This window comes from Leopardus geoffroyi, chromosome B1 (genome assembly GCF_018350155.1).
Source record: "Leopardus geoffroyi isolate Oge1 chromosome B1, O.geoffroyi_Oge1_pat1.0, whole genome shotgun sequence".
NCBI classification, from domain to species: domain Eukaryota; kingdom Metazoa; phylum Chordata; class Mammalia; order Carnivora; family Felidae; genus Leopardus; species Leopardus geoffroyi.
Window position 1 is genome coordinate 65,778,406 of NC_059327.1, and position 17,349 is coordinate 65,795,754.

The window sequence follows — 17,349 nt, forward strand, 5'->3', positions numbered from 1 at the left end:
ATAAAAAATAAGAAAAGATTCTGTTTACGAATGATGATAAGCATCGCCAGCTTTCACATTTTCTCCCAGTGCTCAGTGCAATTTTTTTCTCCTAAACAAGTTTCTGCTGCAGCGACTCCCTCTAGCAGCTCCCTGAACCGAGGAAAGGGAACAGAACACCAGACACATCCTTTCCAGTAAACAAATGGTAGGGAGCAGGAGGAAAGTTTGGCTAGGAAGATCAAAAGGAGCGGGGATATTATTTGGAGTGGTTGGATGAATTCATTCTATTCCCTAGTCCCTTCTCCACCCGCCTCCCCAGCCTCTCCTCTCAGTGCTCCACTGCCCCCACCCTCCGCCCCTTCTTCCTGCCAGAGCTGTGCCAGCAGCGATCTTTAGAGCGCACAAAAACGGCAGTCCCAGCGAAGGCAAAAGCTCATGCCACGCCAAAAGCATTTAGTTTCTTCAGGACCGGTGGTGAATGGATTGTGAAGTCCAATGAAGTCCACGTTGGTCATAAGCCTGGATTTTGTCGCCTCGATTGCCTCAGCTGACCCTACCAGAAGCCCAGTCAAAGGGGCGGCCCCGCACCTCTCAGGGAGTTGATATGCAAAATAGTTACGTCAGATGATGGGGGCGGGGCACGCCCGGGTTGAGTGGCAGCAGCTTTTGCTGTGGGAGGAGGCGCGAGAATCAGCCTGGTTCAGTGACTGAGACAAACTGGAGGTGAGAGGAGCTGGTGCTGTCCACTGGGCTGTCGGTGCTGAACCTGGGACGCGAGCGGACGGGGTGCTTCAGCACCTCGAGGCAACGCCCTCTTGCACTCTCTGTGCCCTGCGGGACCCGCTTCACCAGCAGGACCATATCAACTTGACAAAGGAGTGTGGTATCGGACGTGGGAGAGAGTCCTCTGTTTGCCACCTGGGCGCCCATTCAAGCGTGACTTTGGAGATTTCTATAGTTTTAGACCAAACTATTTTCCTCTTTTCCCAGCTAAAACAATCTTTTAGGTTTTTTTTTTTAACTATTATTATTACTGTGATTTATATACCTACACCATTTAAGAATCTTTCTGGGAGACTTTTTTGACTCTTAAAATAAGGTAAGATAAAGAATATGTTATAAATTATTACAAAGGGGGGAGGAATGCAGAGTGCCATACAAAAATTTAAAAGCAAGTTACGATTTTTCTAATCTGAAACAGGACTTTTGGCAATGATTGCAACAATTATCTTAATAATTACTATTATTATTTTTATTACAAACACATCTATTGGTGATTAAGCACTGAATTCTACAGGGGAAGTTGAGGGTTTGGGCTTTTTTGCGAAGTTAATGTCATCAGGTTACATTCTGCTTTATAAATATAAATATTTGTAGAGCAACACTTCCAGCATGGCTCAAGAAACAAGAACCATTCAATGCAAGCCCCAAATATGTTAGTAAATTGCAGTAAATAAATCAACCAACAAGTTGTTTAAAGCAAATGCAATCTTGAAGAAATATTTGAGTGAACTAATCTCTGATTAATCAATATTACCTCTGGTATCTACAGCATAGACTGCAAAGTACAGAGCTCTCTTAACATTTTTGGAGGTGAGGTGGTAAGGATAAGAGCATTCATATCCTGCTGGGTTCATTTAGATGTGTTGTTATGCAGTAGATCCAAATAAAACTTGTGAAACTCAGTCTCTGAGAATTCTGCACCCCAAGGTCATGTGTATTTCCAAGTTGGGGGCTGTTTGTCCTGCTATTGAATAGTAAATGTCATCCCCTCCCCACCCCCTCAGGTTAGAGGTGGATGTAAATGGGAAGCTCTGATTTAATAATACAGTATTAGCTTGTATTATAGTCGCTACTGCTGTTGGTAATTGAATGGAACTGGGAAGCGTGGGCTGAGAAAATGTCTCGCTATTTCAGAAATGTTTAACCTCTTGCATGTTTAACAGAGAGCTTTTCTCTACTTAGGAGATTTTCTTTTGAAGCTGTGTTCCTTTTGTCAATTGGTAGTGTGTTTTGAGTGGGTATGAAGAAAGAATTCAGTACAGAAAACCACTGAACAGTACTTCTTATAGTGAACAATATTTAAATGATAGAAGTTAACTCGTGCTCTGTGTATTTGTTATCACTATTCATGACTTTATATGTAAGGCATATTGTTTATCTGATAAGTAGAATTATGATTTTTCATTTATCTCTTTTAGTGACATTAGATTAAGGATGAATGATGGCTGGAAAAACAGAGAGAGGAGGGTTTACATTCCAGGGAAAGATTGCAACTAGACATCCTATCTTAATAGGAATGTGTAAAATATAAGCTGTTTCAGACTTACTAAGTATTATTCAACTGACCAGGGCTATGTTTTTCAGCAAATAAAGAGTATACTAAGTTAACTTTATATATTTGTATATTTTTAATTATGGTAAACATTTCTTTTCTAGTGGCATTACACTTACCAGTATGAACTTTAGCTTTAAAGTTAATTATTTAAAATAATTTTTCTGCATAAGGATTTTTCATTTTATTTACAGCACACTACTACATCAGAGTGATTGTTGCAAGAAATGGATATTATTGCAAACACTAGAGGTTAAATATAAGTCCCCTTAAGTTGTTCTCATGTTTTACCCCAAGAAGATCGTTCTTTGTAGGATTCCTGTCAGTCATGTGATCTTACATTAAATATTGATACAAAATTTTTTAAAGACTAAGCAGGTAGAGAAGCGAAGGAGGGAATATATGAAATACTGGGCCATGAAGCTCCCACTAAACAGCCTCCTTTAAATTAATATGAAATAATTTTTTTCTTCTATACAGTTTAAAATTTTCTTTTTAAAACTAGTTATATGGGTATACATGCTCAAAGTATGGAATTTCAAACAGAATTATGGCTTCTTTTAATTTCAGTTTCCTTTTCTTTGTCATATGGAAACAACAATATATATTGTAATTTTATAACTTACTTGAAAGGCAATAACAGAAATAAACACTATGTTCACCTAAATGTATTTTAGTATCTCATTGACTTCTTTTTGCATAAAGTTTTCCAAGATGTATGGCTTCCTTTGAGTATAAACAGTTCTCTTGAACTACCAGTATCTGGAATTCTTTCAGTTGAAGTCACAGTGAGATGGTTAAATACTAAAATCAAAATATGCTATTGGAAATTGTGAAACTAAGGAGGCAGATTCGATGAGATTGCAAATTTAAAATATTAGATACATTTTTCCTGATTTTTTTAAACCTATTTAGCTTTTATATATTAGTTCTGAAGTAAGGTAAAATTAGGTGACCACAATAAACCCAAACTTAGCATATAGGGGTATACTATTTGGATGTAGAATATGTTTCTTACTGTAAACAAATAAAATTGCCAAATTGGAAGATACCTATTAAAGACAGTCAAATGTGGTGTCCCTTCATAAATTTTTTGCTTCACAAAGAAAATGACCATATTTTGGAGTTACAACTTGTCCATGTGAAATTCAAAGGAATATTCAATACCACAGTAGATAGCCTCCTAAAAAATGAATTCCTTTCATTGCATAAGTACTAGGAGTATATACAGAACTTTTTACTTCAAGATGATAAAGTTTACAAAGTGTATAGAAAGATTATTGAAATAATTTAATTATATGTCACATGACATACTCTAGTTGCCTTAATTGCTTCTCAGTTTCTTAAAGCACATTGATCTAGTAAAAAATTTAAAAATGATATTGCTAGACAGATTTTTTTCTTACAGATAAGATGAAATAAGTATGTATGTTTGGTTATATTTAAGGCCAAGATGAAACGATTTGGGTTTTCTGTTATCAAGGCTATATATTGCTTTCTTTTTTAAAATCTATTTATTAACGTGTACAATGGAGAATTAAAGAAAGTAATAATAAACCTGAAATAAGCTAAAAAGTTTTAGGAAATTGACTTTTTAAAAGTAACTTTTAAAATTATATTTAAAAGATTATGGAAGTAATAGTTTATTGAGAATTATCTTTGAATAATGACAATTTTTCATGTTTAATGCTTGTTTATCGATGAGACCAAAACACCTTCAATAATATGTTTCTATAATATGCTCCAAATCTCCAAATCTACTTCTGGCATTTTTATTACTTAATGTATTATAAAGTTCTAAAGATTCTTTGGAACTAATAGGTCAGAAAAAATACTTCCTGTTGTTAACATTATTGCAACAGCCATGTGACCAATTATCTTTTACCAAACAGACTTAATCATCTTCTGCTTCAACACCTCCAGTGTCCTTTGGGCATAGACTAGTTAAGGTGAGCTGTAGGGTCCCTTGTGGAAAATCCTAATTTTCCCTTTAAATTGGTCATCACACCATGCAACAGAACAATTGGTCCCTTTGTGCTTTAATCACCCTGGCATTGAGGAAGTTAATATTATTATAGTAAATGAGAGTGTTTTTGATAAATTCAGAATTTCACTGAGTCTTAGTATGGGTTTTTTACCCATACTAAACAATAGTATAAGTGCATGATATAATGAGTGTATATGTGTGTACATTGTGTGTGTGTGTGTGTGTGTGTGTGTATACATATATATTTCTTAGTAAATTAGGCTCTACCATAAACATGCAATGGGAATGATCTTGAACATGCAAGTCCAAGAAATGTTACTTAATACAAAAATAATTTACATAGCAAGCTGAAATACAATATATACTTTTAGTGGCAAATGTGTTCATTCTGTTATTGTTTTTGCTATTTAGGCTGTTATGCTTTAGCACACACCAGTTTTTTGCCATGAAAATGTCACTCATAAGCTCTCATGCTGATTGGCAAGGGAAGGGACAATTGGAAATGAAAATTCTCCAGGAATAAGAAGCAGAATGGATGTGTACATAATGAGGAGTTTATATTATCACACTGATTCTGAAAAAAAAAAAAATATGAGTGCTGATAAGGATTTGAAAGTTTCTATCTCTAAAAGAGATACATCAGGTTTACTTCCTATATCTCTGGGCAATAAGCCATGCACTTCTAAGGGATAGAGTTTGGAGATCCCTATACCTAAGATATTTTTATTCTTTGTATATCAATGTTACATGCATAGATGTGTTAAAATGTGGGAAGAAGAGCCACTTAACTCTGAACTTTCTTGCTTTAAAACCAAATAATTAATATTAATTTAATGTGGCTTTTAGTATCACATTATGTAAATCTCCGAAGCAAAGTAGTTGCTTAGTGAGTTCATTTGCATGTCAATACAGAGAATATTATTCCAACTGGTAACACTGGTTCATAACACTGCTAGCAGTTCTAAAACACAATGCAAAGGATTTGAAAATACTTTTTTTCATTCAGTTTTATTTAAATATACCATTGTAATTGACAGTTAAGAGAAGCTTACTTTAGTGATATATTTTTTTTCTGTGTAAGTAGCACTAAGGTAACAATTAAAACATACATACAGTAGCAATTAGAACATACAAGCCTGAACTGTGTTCCCCAAAGATGATGATGAAATGGAAATAATTTGCCTTTTGTGATTGGACCACTTCCACAAAACACATTAGGTAGTGTTTTAATGACCATCAAGGCTTTATTTTTTCTAATTTCTAAAACCCTTACAGATTTTTTACTAACATGATGTGACAAATGGACAAATGCCCCCATGTACTCTGTAGGTATGTGCCCCCTTTTTCAGAGCTACAGTAATTGCTGGGATCCTGACATCAACCAGAGTCTGAACCGCCTCATTTAGGATTGAGGAGGGGGCCCCATTCATCCTTCCAAAGAAAGAGAGAGAGTGATTTGCTTCTAGTTAACACATCTTCTGTCTCGTGGCAAATTACCTATTGATATTTGAGCAAAAAGTCTTTGAGCCTGGATTTTCTTATACAAGAAGACAGGAAAAGATACCATTCAAAGGGTTAATATGTGTAGACATATATTTTACACATATATATGTACACATGTTTAACTCATGTTAGGCCATTTTATCTAAGTCATTTAACATGTGTATAACTGTGAAAAAAAATTCATGGTACCTTCATTTTAGATAGGAGAAAGCAGAAACTCGGATGAAAGTTGTCCACCTCTCCAGCATGTACTCACACAACCAGGAATAGGTGGATTAGACACTCAAACCCAGTTCACTCCTTTTGCAGCTATGCTGTGCACTTCCAGCACCTCTGTTTGGGACAAATATTCAACTGGGTGTGTCTTATTTAAAACTACACATTTTCTGTGAGACTTTTACTACATGTGAATGCCTACTTTGCCCTCTTTCTCCAAGTCTTCCCTTAATCATTAAATTATATTTAAATGATTTTGTGGTATTTATTCTTTAGTATACACATTTTAGAATGCACAATACCAAAGGCTTTAAGAAGCTTTTCCTCTGTATTTAATGTTAGAAAGATGTTACATTATTCTATCTCATAGAGCATTAATAAGAGTAAGAGTAGGCAATAAGTAGAATAAGAAACAGTAGAATAGAGTAATTAATGTTTCCTAATAGTTCTTGTTCTTTTTCTCCCTCTAAAAAGTCCTACTGAATATCAAATACAAATACATCTTGAACTTTAGCCACTTCCTGAAATTACCACTTGTGCTATCAACTGATAGTCATGTTTAAACCTTCAAACTAGTTAGCTACTAATATTTCAAATGGTCTGTGACATGAAATAAAGTAATCAAAATAAAATTAGTTTTGAAACACAATACAAAAATAGGTAGTCTAAAATGGGCTCTTGAACACTTAGGAAACATTAAATACTTCATTCATTGTTTATTTATTCTACTTGAGGTACAAAGGGAAATGTTGACCTCTAGTTGATGCTCTGTGTTTTCATATAGCATTAAGCTCACTGAGTAGGAGAAAAGGTGAGTACTGGTGGCAGTAATTATAACACAGTTCCTAGGGGAGCCACAGAGTTGCATCAGATTCCCTAGTGAATCCTCATTATCCAAGTTTTGGGTTGTCCTTATTAAATGGATCCCAAAGGAGGTAGAAAAGTTTGATTTATAGAAAAGTTAACTTAAAAGTGTAAGATTATAGGGCTTTCATTAAATATTTTAGTGTAAGATTATAGGGCTTTCATTAAATATTTTAGTGTAAGATTATAGGGCTTTCATTAAATATTTTACATATTAGTTAGAAATATCCAGTGTTTACCTTTTGGAATGAAGACTGGTATAAAAGTTGTTAATCCTTGAAATTTCAGCACCATTTTGTATACTATTCATTTGACTCACTGTTCCTCATTCTCTGTGGAGCCCTGCAGGAAGTCCATTCACTCCAACAGCTACAATTATTCTCTCTTCACAGAGATCTTCCAAATATATAGCTCTGGCCCAGATTTGAACTCCATTAATGTATTTACAAAGGTCTGCTGGACATTTTAACTTTGATTTCATGGTGACAGCATAAATTCCATGAACATATCATCTCATCCCTCACATATTCCCCCATCTTAATTTTTTTGCCTGTCAGTTAATGACATTTTTTTCTATTCACCGAGGTCTGAAAAATTAATAGATGTCTTAAACTTACATCATTCTTACTATACTATATGCAGTGACTCCCCAAGTTTTGATATTCCTCCCTTTGTAACGTAGCCTTTATCTAATTCTCTGTTTTCTATTCCCTCATTCTATCACTTTTACCTTGACCTAGAGTATCCCATCTCAATCAGAATTATTTTGACACTCTCTACATTGATCTCCCTGATTCTTGTTTCTTCCCTGCAGTAATAATAATTAGTGATGTTATTAGCAAGTACATTTTTTGGTAATTCATAGTATGCCATACAATATGTTAATTTCTATAAGCAGTATTATATTTTATATGCACAATGCTATTCATAGAGATAGATAGTGGATAGTGAAAGACCAAAGCTTAAAGAGTTATGCTGCCCACAGAGCTGGGACTCAAACCAAACTCTGTCTGAAACCAGCTGCATGATCATCCTCATTATGCTCTCCTGATACACACTTCATACCTCTTCTAGATTCCTCTCAGTTAAAGTAAGCTTTTAAATGTCACTGTGTTCTTCAGAAATCATCAGTGGATCTGTAATTTTTACTGTATCAAGTTGAAATTCTCTACTTGATGTTAAGATCCTTCTTACTGGTTCTGTAGCTTCAAGCAATCAATCTGATTTTCAATTTTCTCGTATGTGCAATGCACGTATGTAAAAGAGAGATTGATCAAAATATAAAGTATGATCCTTCCCTCTACAGAAAACCAATACCCTGTCTGGACTGTTGCCTTTTCAAGAATCTCCACCTACATCTCACTTCTCTAATTCCAGCCAAGTTTTTCATAGTATAAGAGCATATTGTGCTCATTTGTGCTTTTCTAAGTCTTTAGTTTTTGTTGCAAGTAATGTCATGTTAGTGTCACCCTGGATATTACCAAGATGTCTATTTTTCTTTACACGTATGTATTTGTTTTCTATTGTTGCATAAAAATTACCATAACCTCAGTGGTTTAAACATTTATTATCTCACAGTTTCCATAAGTCACAAGTCTCGGTACAGACTATCTGGGTCCTCTGTCCAGCATCTCACATCAAGGTTTCAGCCAGGGTTGGGCTCTTATTTGAGGTCCAGGTTTGTTGTTCTCCAAGATCACTGGCTGTCGAGAGTCTTTTTCTTTTTCTTTTATTTTTTTTCTCTTTCTTTTCTTTTTCTTCTCTTTTCTTTTCTTCCTCTTTTCTTCTTTTGTCTTCTCTTTTCTTTTCTCTTCAGCTTAAAACTGATGGAAGTTTGTTTCTTTAAGGCCAGATAAGAATTTCACTGATTCCTTCAGTTTCTGACCTATAGATCTACTTTAATTTTTTTTAATTTTAAAAATTTTTAATGTTTATTTATATTTTGAGAGAGAGAGAGAGAGAGAGTTGGGGGAGGGCAGAGAGAGAGAGGGAGGCACAGAATCTGAAGCAGACTCTAGGCTCTGAACTGTCAGCACAGAGCTGGATGCGGGGCTCAAACTCAGGAGCTTTGAGATCACCATCTGAGCCAAAGTCAGAGGCTCAACTGATTGAGTCACCAGGCGCCCCTAAGATCCACTTTTAAAGTGGCCCACCTCATTAGGTCAGGTCCAGCTAGAATAATCTCTTTTGATATACATAAAGTCAACTGACTTGGAACCTTAATTGCATCTTAAAATCTCTCCTTTCCATGTAACATAACCATAAGAACAATATATTACCTTTGTCATATTCTATTGGTCAAAAGCAATTTAAAGGTTTTGTCTACCCACAAGGTAAGGTGATTATACAAGAGTGCGGGTCATTGGGATTCATGTAAGATACTACCTACCATACCTGACTCAAGTTCTACTTGAACCTTAGAATATTTCTCCATTGATGTTGTGCCACTAATCCCCAGCATTTATGACCTGAGCTATGCAGTGAACAGTTTGGTGTGGCCTTTGGATTTTTTAAATGTGTCTTAGGTTGTTCTTTCTAATTAATCTTAAACACTTTTTAAAGGAAGACCCTAGGAATTCCTTGCATGTGTGCAAAACATTGTAGTTTAAAATCACTTCATATACATATTATTATATAATCCTCATTGAAGTTGATTCTTTTTTATATTTACTTCCATTATGTAGCATCGTGCATATTTAATGGATTGGTTTTGGTACGATGATTTTGTACATGTATGCTCATGGATTGGTTCATGTTTTTAGATTTTAGGTTTTGTTTATCTTTTATTTATTTATTTATTTATTTAGTCATTGGTCTTTGACAAGTTGAAACCACACAAAGGGTTTACTGTTATTATCTTATTTTATGCAACATAGGATCTTTCCATAAAAATCGGGGACTTTTATTTAACATTATGCTCTACAAGTGATATACAAATTGCATAGAAAGTGAAAATGATATTTATATTTGTCTTTTAGAAGAGTACAAAATTTATTTCTATACACTTTTAAAGAAAAACTTTACATTTTTAAAGAATGTCATCTTCAAAATAAACATAAAAAAAATTAGAGGACACCTGGGTGGGTCAGTCAGCTAAGCATCCGACTTTGGCTCAGATCATGATCTCATGGTTTGTGGGTTTGAGCCCTGCATCGAGCTCTGTGCTTACAGCTCAGAGCCTGGAGCCTGCTTCGGATCCTGTGTCTCCCTCTCTCTGCCCCTCCCAGGCTCACTCTCTCTGTCTCTCTTTTAAAAATAAACACTAAAAAAATTTAAAAGAATGTCATTTTCAAAAGACTATCACATGTATGATACTAATAATTTTGTTCTTGTCTAAAGATTGGTAAATATTTAGACAATTACTTTATTAACATTTACTATACAAAATATTATTGCACTTACATCTTTTATAGTTTACATACAATTAAGATAATTTTAGCTTGACAAAAGCTAAAAAGGGGCGCCTGGGTGGCTCAGTCCATTAAGCATACGACTTCGGATCAGGTCACGATCTCGCAGTTCGTGAGTTCAAGCCCTGTGTCAGACTCTGTGCTAACAGCTCAGAGCCTGGAGCCTGCTTTGGATTCTGTGTCTCCCTCTCTCTCTGCCCCTCCCCCACTCAACTCTGTCTGTCTGTCTCTTTCTCAAAAATAAACGTTAAAATTTATTTTTCAAGCTAAAAGATTAATTTGTATATACATTCAATTTTTAATTTTAATAAACAATAATTTTCTTAAAAACATTAAGACCATATTTATTATAAAATAATTATTTCAATAAATATTGATAAATGGCTACTGTGTTTCGGGTGCCCTTTTGGTTGCTGGGGGTTGAGTGAGAATGGTAGAAACAAAATTGCCTCTCTAGTCTTTCTGCAGAAAGAGAGACAATCAGCAAACTAAAGTAGACAGAGGATCATGTCTATTATTGATAAGTGCCATGATCAAAAGTAAACTAGGTAAGGATTACTGAGGATTAAGAGTGGTATCTAAGGTAGGAGTTATCTTGGGGTGCCAACTCTGACATTCTGTGGTCCCCATTCTGTAATTTCTGATGTTGACATTACTTATGGGTATTGTGAATAATACTACATTGAATGTGGGAGCACAAATATCTCTTTGAGATCCTGCTTTTAGTTCTTTTAGATAAATAGCTAGAAAGAGTTGGATCAGTTCATCATATGGTAATTTTATTTTTTACTTTTTATTTTTAAAGACTATCCATACTGTTTTCCATAGTGGCTATACCATTTTACATTTCTTCCAACAGTGCACAGGGTTTTTGTTTGCTTCTTTGTGTTTGATAATAGACATCCTAACAGATGTGAGGTGATATCTCATTATGGTTTTGATCTACATTTCCCTGATGATTAGTTATGTTGAACAACTTTTTATGTACCTGTTGGCCATCTGTATGTGTTTTTTAAAATAGTATCTCTTTCATTTCTGAATGTCCAATTATTGACAAAATCCAAAATGCTCCCATCATGAAAAAAAAAAAGATTCTTTTTATTTGTGGTGGTCTTGTTAATAAAGATTAACATCCTTCTTTGCTTGGCACTGCAATATATGTGAAATATGTTATTTAACTTTTCTTTCCACTGTTAAATACACCATACGGAGCATATATTGCAACTAAATTCTGGGATTTAAAGCGGATTTCTGAAAACTCATTTGTACTCTTGGTGCATTATACACTTTATTTGTTCAGAACTTCACATCCTTTCATAGAAAACTTAAGTGCTCTAAAATCTATGTTCCTTTGAGGCAGTGATCCACTGAGCTGGTGTTTATGTCAAGTGGTCATTAACTTAAACACTATGGCATTATTAGAGAAAGGGAAATGCTTAGTATGCCTTTTGGGTTTGTGCACATGCTTGAGAAACCACAGTGTTCATTAAAAAGTGTGACATCATGGGACCATGTAAGGAAAGAGCAAAAGAAAATAAATGAGATATAAATACACCCAGAACTTTATGAAATAAATGCAACAATTACATGAACAACATCTCAATCCTTTGGCAGAGTCTCAAAAGTTAGTGAATTTACAAAAAAAAAAAAAAATAAGGCTTGAAAGAACTTGCACAAATTGTGGCAGTATTTTCCCTAATTACTTCCTTTGGTGAGATTCCTCATGAAGTCATAATTAAGTGAGCTAAAAAATGTAAAAATGAAGTGAAAAAAGTTCTAGAAATGCTTTGTATTTTACGTCTACATATTTACAATTAAATGACAGCAAAGATTTCAAGTATATGCCCTCCATGACTGTTTCTTTTAGCAAGTGTCCTGTTTCTCATTTCCTGAGGGCTGAGTATGGGGAAAGTCTTTCCCTGAGTTTGTTTTCCTGTCTGTGCACAAATAGTACGATTTAATTGATAATGTCTGGAGTAGAAGTCTGTGTCCAGCTGTGAAAACTGCTCTTAATGCTAGCACTCGACTGGACATCTTGATAATTATATATGTTTTGTTAAACATCTCGGTCAGGTTAACAACTGTCTAAAAATCAGTAGAGGGAGCTCAAGAAGGCCTTAAGGATATTTTGATACTAGCTTTCTAATGTCACTATGCTTTCCCTCAAAAATTTTTTTCTTTTTTTTTTTCGTATATAGGAAATAAAAGTATCCTTAAGTGCAAAATAACCTTTTTGAAGTTGTGAAGCTTATGGCTATTTAAGCACTTGAAGAGGCTTCCCCATTCCCCCCTAATTTTTTGTCCTATTTGTAACAGAAGGTAAACAGATTTGACTTATAAATTGTTGGAATGCTATGAAGATCCAGCTCTGTGATACTGGGGCTTTATTGTTCCAGTTTTTAGATCTCTGTACAGGGTTTTTGATTCAGAAAAAGAACATCAAAACTAGACGCCTAGTATTCAGAGACTTCTATAAAGCATTAGTTGGCTTAAATTAAACCTGTGATAATCTTAAAACTAAGTCTGGCCCTATCCTAAAATGTTACTGGTTAGCTTAAATACACTGGACTTAAACATAGGTCTGTATTCTATGCAGGACTTGTGGCAGTATCCTTCTAGAAATTTCAAAAACTGGCACAAAGATAAAGGACATCCATCTGCAGAAACTCTTAAACAGACCTGATATTTTCATTTAACAACTTCATACCAAGAGCCAGGTCCCATATTTATATATATCATAAATTTGAAAGCAACAACTCAGGCTATTTTTGATTGGGACTTTGTTCCAGGATTTTCCAAAGTTTTGCTGAAAATATAAAGCTTGCTAATTTAAAACACTTTTTCATATTAAAATTTTAATTATTGTCTATGCATCAGAGAGTGTTATATCCCAAGGGTTCAATTGAAAACCTACCATGTCGTAAGAATGAGCTATTACATACCAGCATTTTTTAAAAAGAATGGAAATTTTATTATTAATAACTTCTAACATAGTTTCAGTATTATTTAGTCCTTATTTAATGCTAAATTAATAGATTCTTTTCTTGCATAATGACAATTTTTGGAATTCATTGCCATTTTCCATAGGACACTTAAATTTAATAGCAGTATATGTGATTTATTGAAATCATAATAAATTTGCATTTTAGTAAAATTTATATTTTATTTTCTATTGCTTGGCATGCAGTTTTTATATGAATGCTGAGTGATCTACAAACTTTTAAAATGTTTGAAATCCATTCAAAGCTTTTATTGTTATTTTAAAATTTTCCCAGAAGTTGAATAATTTGGTAAAATCACCTGATCATACTTAAGTTTAGAAATGGCTATTGCTGTTTTATTTTCTATAATTATTACTATAGATTTAGGCTAGTAATATTTGAGATATTTGGTCATAGTGTTGCATGTTACAATTTTGTTAATTGAACAGGGAAAATTGCACTTTCTAGATTTCTGCTTATATTTGCTTAGTGAATGTGATATTTTAATGTTTCCTAAAGTAATTCTTCTGTTATAAATTTTCTCTGTATGTCTTTTGGCCATTAATCTAAGAGAACTTTAACTTGATTTTACAAAATCAATGAAAATTGGATTCTATTAAATAAGTTATTATTATTATTATTATTATTATTATTATTATTATTTATTCAGCAATTATTGGGCCTCAAGCCTGATTCTAGACAACACTTAAATTATTTCAATACAGCTTTAGAAGAGGTTTTTTTTTTATTTTATTTTTGAGAAAGAGAGAGACAGACCACGAGTGGAAGAGGGGCAGAGAGAGAGGGAGACACAGAATCTGAAGCAAGCTCCAGGTTCTGAGCTGTCAGCACAGAGCCAATGCAGGGCTCAAACCCACAAACTGTGAGATCATGACCCTAGCTGAAGTTGGACGCTTAACCCACTGAGCCACCCAGGTGCCCCTAGAAGAGCTTTTAAGGTAGAACCAAGGTTGAACCAGGGCTTCTGGGGAGGTTAAAGGCCACAGCATCACAGACATGGACCTCCCAGGCTCAAAGGCAATGCTGTATGACTATATATTAAGAATTCTATAATATTGATTTCATAATTTTCATGCAAGCTGGGTTTTTCAATGTCTAAAGTCTTCAGTAAAAATACCTTAGGCCCAACAGGTTTTTTTAGAAAACACTTGGGTTTCTCAAGTACATAAGATTTCTTCAAAGTAACTTCTCTCTTAAATATCTGTGACTGTAAACAAAGATACATTATCCAAATGCAATCCTGATTATTCATTATTTTTTTTTTAATTTTTTTTTTCAACGTTTATTTATTTTTGGGACAGAGAGAGACAGAGCATGAATGGGGGAGGGGCAGAGAGAGAGGGAGACACAGAATCGGAAACAGGCCATCAGCCCAGAGCCCAACGCGGGGCTCGAACTCACGGACTGCGAGATCGTGACCTGGCTGAAGTCGGACGCTTAACCGACTGCGCCACCCAGGCGCCCCCTATTCATTATTTTTTAATTAAGAAATTCTCCAGTTTTGCAAAAGCAAAGGCACCAAAATTAAAACTTTCTGTAATTTAAAGAGAAAATAAAACTAAATTTATTAATGTAATTTTATCTGTTTTTCATTCAAGCCTTATCACTAAATGATGGCATATGAGAACTTCTATTTCTGGTATACTTCCAAGTATTTTATCTTATAAACATGTCAGAGTAGACATTATATTGAAGTTGACTTACAGATTAAGTAAAAATGTAATCTGACATTTTTATAGGAACAGTATTTTTAAAAAATATTATTCTAATAGAAGTTAAATATAGTATGTCTATACAAATGCATATAAAAGTGTAGAGAAAAATGAACTGAATCTACATTGAATTTTTCATTGGGTGGGATCTTTATTATCATCTGATTTAATAATGGGAAAACAGGGGCGCCTGGGTGGCGCAGTCGGTTGGGCGTCCGACTTCAGCCAGGTCACGATCTCGCGGTCCGTGAGTTCGAGCCCCGCGTCGGGCTCTGGGCTGATGGCTCGGAGCCTGGACCCTGTTTCCGATTCTGTGTCTCCCTCTCTCTCTGCCCCTCCCCCGTTCATGCTCTGTCTCTCTCTGTCCCAAAAATAAATAAACGTTGGAAAAAAAAATTAAAAAAAAAAAAATAATGGGAAAACAAAGATTAAACCATTTCATTTTAATCGGGATTAAACTCAACTGTGTATGGGTTTCATTCCAGTCAGTGCACACTTCCAGATTTTTGTGTATAATTCTGAACTAGATGCTTTCAGGCATTTCATTTTGGGGGATGGTGTTATTGCAATAACTTTTGAATGCTAGAACTCTATTGATGAGTTTCATACCTGTAATTGTACAGCAAATGGTACAAACAAAAGGTTTTGACTTTGAATTTGCAGTATTATTCCTGACACAAGCTTTGGTAGAGTAATGTTGAACATTTTTAATGTATATATGCTTTTCAGGCTGGGTAGTACATATGTTACTTCATAAGAGTTTACCCTTTGTAATCATTATAACACTTAGAATTAATGTCAAATTATATAAATTGTATTCATTGGTATAGTGTTTGACAGTCATTCCTTTGGAAATGCAAGTTGATAATGCCTGACTTAGAAAGCCAAACTGTGGTACTAAATAAATCACATGGACTTCAAGAAATTTCATATCATTTTTTGGCTACATCGTGGAATACTTTTACATGTTTAAGATAAAAATGATTATCTCTGTGGAGGGTGAACTATATATATGATGATTTGTTATTGACAGTGAATACTCTAACTTTAATTATGTTTACCTTGAAATAAGTAGTATCCTATTTTTATATTGTGTTTGTGTGTGTGTATATATATATATATATACATATATATACATATATATGTATATATATGTATATTTATATGTGTATCCTCTAAAACTCTCAAGTCAGTTGGAATTTTTATACTTACTAATATGTAGATAAGTACATTTTCAATGGTGTATTATATTGATACATTAAATTGAAGATCCACTAGAATCACGCATATACTAAATATAATGGTTGAAAATCTCCAAATTCAAGACATAATTTAAAAGGAATTTAGGGTGACACAATAACTATAACACTAAAAAAAATATCAATAGTGCATTTGATCTCACTTTACTTTTAATTGTGTCTGAGGAATTCTTAATGATAAACTACTTGTGGTTATCAGAGGGAAGAATTGGTTAACTAGTATGAAATAGTCTTTCACAAGCTCATCCAATATGATAAAGTTCTGCTGGCCTCAACTTTTAAGTATTTATTTATAAGTTCTAGATATTAAATTTAGTTAAATATTGATCAGTAATCTGCCGTTTTATAGGTATGTCAGATTGTGAATTAACTGATGAGGATGGGTCAATGGTACACGTAAAAATGCCTGTCATTTACCAAAGTGGTCTATATAGTTAAATTTGTAAACACAAATGAATAAGAAGTGGATATACTAAAGAAACAATACAAACAATAAAAAAATGCTTATAGAAAACCTCTTCAGAGAAAGGATAGTGAACTGATATCTAGTAGAATTTTAACTTAAATGGTGCACAAAAAATGTGAATCCAATTGGGATTTATCACGCTATTTTTGTATTTTCTCACAACAGTGGAGTGAATTTATCATTCTGTACTACAAAGAAATCTTGCAGCACTTATTATAGGACATACTTGGAAAATAAATAAGTATCAAAGCACTACCATAGATTTAAAATCCAATTTTTGCCTGTTGTGAAAACAGCTTCTTGTGAAGTGCTTCTTGATGTCGGACTTGGTTGGCATTATTTGAAAAGGAACATTTCAATATTATGTAGGGGCAGAGACTAAAAAGATAAGTTTAGAAACTATGGCTCAGTTGGTTAAGTGTTGGACTCATGATTACATTCAGCTCAGGTCATGATCTCATGGTTCGTGGGATTGAGTCCCGTGTTGTCATCAGTGCAGAGCCTGCTTGGGATTCTCTCTCTCTCCCTTTCTCTCTTTCATTCTCCTGCTTGAACTTTCTATCTCTAAAAATAAATATGAATGAATTTAAAACTACTTAAAAAAAAGAAGCTA

At 34.2% G+C, this 17,349-nt stretch overlaps 1 protein-coding gene across 3 annotated transcripts in view; it reads left to right on the top strand.

Annotated features, from left to right (window-relative positions):
- Positions 1-382: 382 nt before the first annotated feature.
- Positions 383-17,349, top strand: part of FSTL5 (follistatin like 5) — a 766,041-nt gene continuing 749,074 nt past the window's right edge. For all 3 annotated transcript variants that reach the window (XM_045464161.1, XM_045464179.1, XM_045464171.1), the window contains exon 1: positions 383-1,081. The gene's annotated coding sequence lies outside the window, so the exon portion shown is untranslated. The remainder of the gene's footprint in view (positions 1,082-17,349) is intronic.